Consider the following 8708-nt stretch of genomic DNA (forward strand, 5'->3'; position numbering starts at 1 on the left):
ATATATATATATATATATATATATATATATATATATATATATATATATACATTGTATAATGTTTAAATCAAGTTGAATATGTCTCCTCATTTGCCATTTCTTTGTGGTAAAAACTTTCAAAATTCTCCCTCCTAGCTTTTTGAAATATGCAGTACATTATCTACAGTCATCACATTGTGCAAATAGTACAACAGAGTTTCTTGCTTCTCTCTAAGCATAACTTGATATACATTGCCAAATATTTCATATCCTTCCCTTACCCTTTTTCCCCAGCTTTTGGTAACCTTCATTCTACTCTCAACTTCTATGAGATGAACATTTTTAGATTCCACATATGAATGAGATCATGTGGTGTTTCTGTTTCTGACTTATTTCACTTAACATAATGATTTACAGTTTCATCTGCATTGTTTCAAATGACAGGATTTTGCTCCTTTATATGGCTAAATAGTATGCCATTGTGTATAGTTAGCACATTTTCTTTATCAATTCATCAGTTGACAGACATCAAGTTGTTTCCATTTCTTGTGTATTGTAAATAGTGTTGCAATAAACAGATAGTGCAGATGTCTTTTTGATAGTTTTATTTCCTTTGGATACATACCCATGAGTGGAGTTGCTAGAAAATACGATAGTTCTAATTTGATTTTTTTGAGGAAACTCCATACTGTTTTCCACAATGGCTATACTAAATGACATACGCAACATACTAGTGTGCAAGGATTTTCTTTTGTCCACATCCTTGTCAGCACTTGTTATCCTGTTTTTTGGATAACAGTCATTCTTACTGGTGTGAGGTGATATCTCATTATGGTTTTAATTTGCATTTCCCTGATTATTAGTGGTATTGAGCATTTTTCATATACCTTTTGTTCATTTGTCTTTTTTAGAGAAATATTTCTTTATATCTATTCCCATTTTTAAATCAGATTATTCGTTCATTTACTATTCACTTTCTTTGTTCCTGATATATTCCGGATATAACACCCTCTTGTCAGATATATACACAATATATATTTTCCTAAATTCTGTAGGTTGTTTATTCATTTTGTTGATTGTATCCTTTGCTGTGCACCAGATTTTTAATTGGCTGCAATCCCATTTGTTTATTTTAGCTTTTGCTTCCTGTACTTTTGAGGTTTTGTCTACAAAATCCATGCCCATTCCAATGTCCTGAAGTTTTCCCCCTATCTTTTCTTCTAGTAGTTTAATAGTTTCAGGTTTAACATTTAGTATCTTTTTAAATTTTTGTTATAACATTTTATTCTTAAAAATATCCATAATTTACTTTTTATTGAATCTTTTTAGTTATATATAATGTAAGGATACTTTCTGACATAATCATAAAAGCACGGAATATAATTCACTCTAATTCAGTCCCCAGCATTTCCTCTTCCTCATTCCTCTCTCTGTCCCCCTCCCTCTTCTTATCTTCATGCAATTCATCTATAGATTTTTTTAATTAGTGTCTTGTGGATGTACTTTATGTTGGTATTCACTGTGGTATATTCAGTCAGATTCATTCCACTGTTCTTCCATTTTGCCTCCTCCCATTCCTCCTCTGTGCTCAATCTCTTTTGTTTACTGATCTTTCCTCTATTTTGATGAAATTTCCTCCCCCCCTTATCTCTCACTCAATCTTTCTTTCCTTTTTTTCCATTACTTATTTTGGATTAGTTTTCTCATATCAGAGAAAACATCTGCTTTGGTCAGCTTTTTCGCTGTGATGACTAAAAGATCTGACCAGAACAATTGTAGAGGAGAAAAAGCTTATTTGGGGGCTCATGGTTTCAGAGGTCTTAACACATAGCAGGCCACTCAATTCCTTGGGGCTTGAGGTGAGGCTGAACATCATGACAGGAGAGTATAATGGAGGGAAGCAGCTCACATCATGATCAGAAGGCAGAAAGAGAGATTTCCACTTGCCAGATACAAATATATACCCTGAAGCCACACCCTACCATCAATTACCCTTCAGTTAATCCATATCAGGAGATTAATTCACTGATTAAGACACTTATAACCCAATCATTTCTCCTCCAAACTTTTTTCATGTCTTACAAGTGAGTTTTTGGGGAATACCACATCTAAACCACAACAATATCTATCTTATATTTTTTGGGACTGGCTTATTTCACTTAGTAAGATAGTCTCCAGTTCCAACCATTTACAAGCAACTGTTATAAAGTAATTCTTTATGGCTGAGTTATATTCCATTGCACATATATACCAAATTTTCTTTATTCATTCATCTGTTGAAGGGATGTAGGTTGTCTCATAACTTGGCTATTGTGATTGTGCTACTGTAAACATTTAATGGCTGTGTCACTGTAGTAAGCTGACTTTAAATTTGTTGCATATATGCCAAGTTGTGGGACAAATTGGGCCACACTGTGGTTACAGTTTTCATTTTTGAGGAATTCCCACATTGTTTTCCAGAGTGATTGCACTAATTTTCAGTCCCACCAAAAATGTATGAGTGTACCCTTTTAACCACTTCATTTCCAGCATTTATTGTTTTTTATATTCTTAGCATTAGCCATTCTGAATGCAGTGAGAAGAAATTTCAATATAATTTTGATTACAATCTCTTTAATTACTAGATATGTTGAACATTTTTTCATATCTCTGTTGACTAATTGTATTTCTTTTTTTAGAGAAGTGTCTGTTTAGTTCCTTTGCTCATTTATTGATTGGGTTAACTATCTATCTATTTATTTATTTATTTATTATTTTTGGTGTTAAGTTTTTTGAGTTCATTGTATATTCTGGGTATTAATGCCCTATTTGAGGAGCAGGTGAAAAGATCTTCTCCCATTTTGTAGGCTCTCTCTTCATTTTCTTATTTCTTTTGCAGTGAAGAAACTTTTTAATTTGATGCCATCCCACTTTTTAATTTTATTCCTTGTGCTTTAGGAGTCTTGTTAAGGAAGATAGTTCCTGAGCTGACATATTGGAGAATTGGGCCTCCATTTTCTTCTAACAATTGCAGAGTTTCTGGTTTAATTCCTTGAATGTTGATCCACTTTGAGTTTACTTTCATAGAGGTTGAGAAATAAGGGTTAAATTTCATTCTACTACTTATGGATTTCCAGTTTTCCTAGCACCATTTGTTAAAAAGGTTATCATTCTCTAAGATTTTTTTGACAACTTTGTATAGTATCAGACAATTATATTTAAGTAGGTTTGTCTCTGTGTCTTCTACTCCACTGGTCTCATGTCTGTTTGGGTACCAGCACTATGCTGTTTGGGGAATTATAGCTCTGTAATATAATTTGAGATCTGGTATTGAGATGCCTTCAGCTTCATTTTTCTTACTTTGGTTGTTCCAGGTCTCTTATTTTTCCAAATTAATTTCAGAACTCATTTTTCTAGATCTGCAAAGAATTTTATTGGAATTTTTATGGGAATTGCATTGAATCTGTATAGCATTTTTGGTAGTATGACCATTTGATAATATCCAAACCTAACATGAAAGGTCTTTCCATTTTCTAAGGTCTTCACTTTCTTTCCTTAGTGTTCTATAGGTTTCAGGTTTCATTATAGAGGTCCTTCATGTCTTTTGTTAGATTGATTTCCAAGTGTTTTTTTTTTTTGAGGCTACTGTGAATAAGATTGTTTTCCTAATTTCTTTTTCAACGGGCACATAAAAATACATTTGATTTAGGAGTGTTGATTTTGTATCCTGCTGCTTTTCTGAATTCATTTATGAGATATCAAAATCTTCTGGTGGAGTTCTTCTTTTGGGTCTTCTAAATATAGGATTATGTCATCAGCAAACAGATAATTTGAGCTCTCTTTTCCTGTTCATATCCCTCTAATTTCCTTCTCTTTCATAATTGCTCTGGCTATATTTTTAAGGACTATTTTGAATAGGAGTGGTAAAAGTGGTCATTCTTGTCTCACTCATTCTTTTTTTTGTAGGAAATGTTTTGATTTTTCTCCATTCAGTATAATGTTGGCCTTGGGTTTGTCATATTCAGACTTTAAAATGTTGAGATAGGTTCTTTCTGTCCATAGTTTTTCAGGTGTTTTAAGCACGATTGGATGCTGAAATTTGTCAAATGCTTTTTCTGCATGTATTGAGATAATTATACCTTGACTCTACTTATATGGTCAATTACATTTATTGGTTTCCATATTTATGATTTCCATGTTTAAACAACCTTGCATCCCTAGGGTGAAACCTACTTGATCGTGGTACACTCACTCTTTAATGTGTTTTTGTATGCGATTTTCTAATATTTTATTAATAATTTTTGTATATTTCTTCATCAGGAATGTTGTCCTGAAGTTTTCTTTCTTTGATATGTCTTTGTCTGGTTTGAGTGTCAGGGTGATAATGGCTTCATAATATGTGTTTGGCAATATTCCCTCCTTTTTTATTTCATTAGATAATTTGAGGGGCACTCTTAGTAATTCTTCTTTAAGGGTCTGATATAACTCAACTGAGAAACCATCCAGTTCTGGTGTTTCCTTACTTGTATGATTTTTGATGGTTGCTTCAATTTCATTACTTGATATTTATCTGATAATTTTTTAATAACTTTATGGTTCAATTTTGGTAGGTTGTATGTCTCTAGGAATTTGTCAATATCTTCCAGATTTTCTAGCTTACTTATAGAGTATAAAATTTCAAAACAGTTTCTGGTGATCATCCAGATTTCAGTAGTTTATGTCCTTATTCATTTTGATTTTTGTTATTTTGTGTGTTCTCTCTTTTAGCTAATTTTCCTAAGTGTCTATCAAGCTTTTTGATCCTTTCAAAAACTATTTGTTTCATTGATATTTTTATTGTTCTTTTATCCTCAATTACATTGATTTCTACTCTGGTTTTAATTATTTCCTGTCTTCTCCTGATTTTTTGGTATTGGTTTGTTCTACTTTTTTTCCAGGACCTTGAGATGTCATGTTAGATTATTTGTTTGGTAAATCTCTATTCTTTTGATGTGTGAACTCAATGCTATAAACTTTCCGCTTAGACCTGCCTTAATGCTGTCTTGGAGATTTTGATATGTTGTATCACTATGCTCATTTACTTCTAAGAATTTTTTATGTTTCTGCCGCGACCCCTCGCCGGCAAGGGAAAACACAACACAGGATTCTTCCTTCAGCAGTTTATTCAGGCTTTGATTCATGTTTCATCTTCTAGTGACCCTTCGCCGAGCGCCCAAGCACAGCCTAATAAAGCCTCCAGCATACCAATCCTAAGCTGCCACGTGGACATTTCTCATAGGGTGGTAAGGGATTGCGTGCCAATTCTCCATATTAGGAGTTGTTTATCACAGGCCACAGTGGAAGCCGGCGCCATCTTCTAATGGCGGCCACGGTCCAATTAGAACGGCTCACCACATGTTTCCTCTAATTTCATAATTTAATCTCCAGGTGTGAGAGTGGTGTATATTTTATATCTTATTGATTTCTAATTTCATCCCATTATGGTCTGACAGAATGCAGGTATTAACTTTATTTTTGTATTTGCTTAAGTTTTGCTTTGTAACCAAAAATATGGTCTATTTTAGCAAAGGTTCCATGTGCTGCTGAGAAGAAAATGAATTAAACCATTGATTGATGAAATATTCTATAGATGTATGTAAAGCCAATATTATTAATCATATTTTAAGTATGGTAGAATGTTAGCTTATATTTGCATTATCTATCTAGTGGTGATAGAGTTGTGCTAAAGTGATCCAGTATTATTTTATTATGGTCTAATTGGTCTTAATATTGAGAAGGGTTTGTTTTATGTATGTAGATTCACCATTGTTTGGGGCATAAATATTTACCATCATTATATCTCATTGCTGTATGATTCCCTTAAGCAGTATGAAATGACCTACCTTGTCTCTTTTGATTAATTTTGGCTTGTAATCCACTTTGATATGAGAACAGCTATCCCTGCTTGTTTATTTGTGCCATTTATATGGTACATCTTTTCCATCCATTCACCTTCAGTCTGTGTATGTCTTTGCTTGTGAGAACAGACTCTTGAAAATGGCATATTGCTGAGTGTTTTGGGGTTTTTTTAAGCCAAACTGCCAAACTGTGTCTTTTTATTGAAGAGTTTAGACACTTCAAATTAAACATTATTAGAAAGAGATGCTCTTTATTTATTTTGTGCCATTTGTGTGTGTGTGTGTGTGTGTGTGTGTGTGTGTTGCTGGGGATTGAACCCAGGGCCTTGTACATGTGAGGTAAGCATTCTACCAACAGAGATATATCTCTAGCCCTTTTATGCCATTTGATGTATTTCTTTCTTTTTTTTAAGGCATAGGCAGAGGTTTATTTAGGAAGGTAGATACATATTCAAGGGAGAATGTGGGCTATCTTGAGAGTGAGAAGCCCATTGGGATATATTTTTAATGTTTAAATCTACTTGATTCTCTCTTATTTGACAATTCTTATATAATTCATTCATATGATGGTTTTCATTTTATCTTTCATTATTCTTTATTAAATATTTTATTGAGTATGTTTTTAGTACAGGCTTTCTAGTTATGAACTTTGTTTATCATGAAGGTTTTTATATCATCTTCAGTTTTGCTGGGCATAGTATTCTTCAATTTTGCTGGGCATAGTATTCTTGAGTAGTGTCCATTTTTTTTCAGAGCTTGGTATATATTATTCCAAGACTTCCTGGATTTTAGGGTCTTGCTTAATAATCAGTTGAATTCTTTACTGGTTTACCACTAAATTTTTCTCTTGCAGCTTTTAAAATTCTATCCTTATTCTGTGTATTAGGCATTTTCATTATAATGCTTCTTGGAGTGAATCTATTGGGATTTTATATAAATATAAAATATTTATAAAAATATAAAATATGTTTTAAAAATTTAGAGTTTCATATGCCTCTCATTTAAATTTTCACCTCATTCTTAAGATTTGGAAATTTTTCTAATATTATTTCATTGAAAAGATGGTGTTTCTCTTTAGCTAGTATTTTAGGGATTTCATCTACCTCAGCAATTCTTAAATTTGACTTTTTTTTCTTTGTTTCTTTCTTTCTTTATTTTTGACCAGGGAATGAATTCAGGGTCATTCAAACACTGAGACACATTCCCAGCCTTATTTTGTATTTTTATTTGGATACAGAGTCCCATGAGTTGCTTAGTGCCTCACTCTTGCTGACACTGGCTTTGAACTTGCAGTCCTCCTGCCTCACCCTCCTGAGTCATTGGGTTTAAGGCATATGCCACCACTCCTGGAAAATTTGACCTCTTTATGTTATTCCATATTTATTGAATATTCTTGTCATGGATGGTTTCTTAACATTTTTTCTTTATGGTCAACTTCATTTTTTAAAAATTTTTATTATTGGTTGTTAAAACATTAGATAGTTCTTGACATACCATATTTCATACATTTGATTCAAGTGGGTTATGAACTCCCATTTTTACCCTGTATACACATTGCAGAATCACATCGGTTACACATCCACTGTTTTACATATTGCCATACTAGTGTCTGTTGTATTCTACTGCCTTTCCTATCCTCTACTATCCCCCCTCCCCTCTCCTCCCCTCCCATCTTCTTTCTGTACCCCATCTACTGTAATTCATTTCTCTCCCTTGTTTTTTTTTCTCCCTTTCCCCTCACATCCTCTTATATGTAATTTTGTATAACACTGAGGGTCTCCTTCCATTTCCATGAAATTTCCCTTCTCTCTCCCTTTCCCTCCCACCTCTCGTCCCTGTTTAACGTTAATCTTCTTCTCATGCTCTTCCTCCCTGCTCTATTCTTACTTGTTCTCCATATATCAAAGAAGACATTTGGCATTTGTTTTTTAGGGATTGGCTCGCTTCACTTAGCATAATCTGCTCTAATGCCATCCATTTCCCTGCAAATTCCATGATTTTGTCATTTTTTAGTGCAGAGTAATACTCTATTGTGTATAAATGCCGCATTTTTTTAATCCATTCATCTATTGAAGGGCATCTAGGTTGGTTCCACAGTCTAGCTATTGTGAATTGTGCTGCTATGAACATCGGTGTAGCAATATAGCTGTAGCATGCTCTTTTTAGGTCTTTAGGGAATAGACCGAGAAGGGGAATAGCTGGTTCCAATGGTGGTTCCATTCCCAGCTTTCCAAGAAATCTCCATACTGCTTTCCAAATTGGCCTCACCAATTTGCAGTCCCACCAGCAATGTACAAGTGTATCCTTTTCCCCACATCCTCACCAGCACTTGTTGTTGTTTGACTTCATAATGGCTGCCAATCTTACTGGAGTGAGATGGTAACTTAGGGTGGTTTTGATTTGCATTTCTCTGACTGCTAGAGATGTTGAGCATTTTTTCATGTACTTGTTGATTGATTGTATGTCCTCCTCTGAGAAGTGTCTGTTCAGGTCTTTGGCCCATTTATTGATTGGGTTATTTCTTTTCTTATTGTTTAATTTTTTGAGTTCTTTGTATACTATGGATATTAGGGCTCTACCTGAAGTGTGAGGAGTAAAAATTTGTGACCAGGATGTAGGCTCCCTATTTATCTCTCTTATTGTTTCTCTTGCTGAGAGAAAACTTTTTAGTTTGAGTAAGTCCCATTTGTTGATTCTTGTTATTAACTCTTGTGCTATGGGTATCCTATTAAGGAATTTGGAGCCTGACCCTACAATATGTAGATCGGAGCCAACTTTTTCTTCTATCAGACACAGAGTCTCTGATTTGATATCAGGCTCCTTGATCCATTTTGAGTTAACTTTTGTGCATGG

The sequence above is a fragment of the Marmota marmota genome, unplaced genomic scaffold, assembly GCF_001458135.2.
Source record: "Marmota marmota marmota unplaced genomic scaffold, marMar, whole genome shotgun sequence".
In the NCBI taxonomy this organism is placed as follows: domain Eukaryota; kingdom Metazoa; phylum Chordata; class Mammalia; order Rodentia; family Sciuridae; genus Marmota; species Marmota marmota.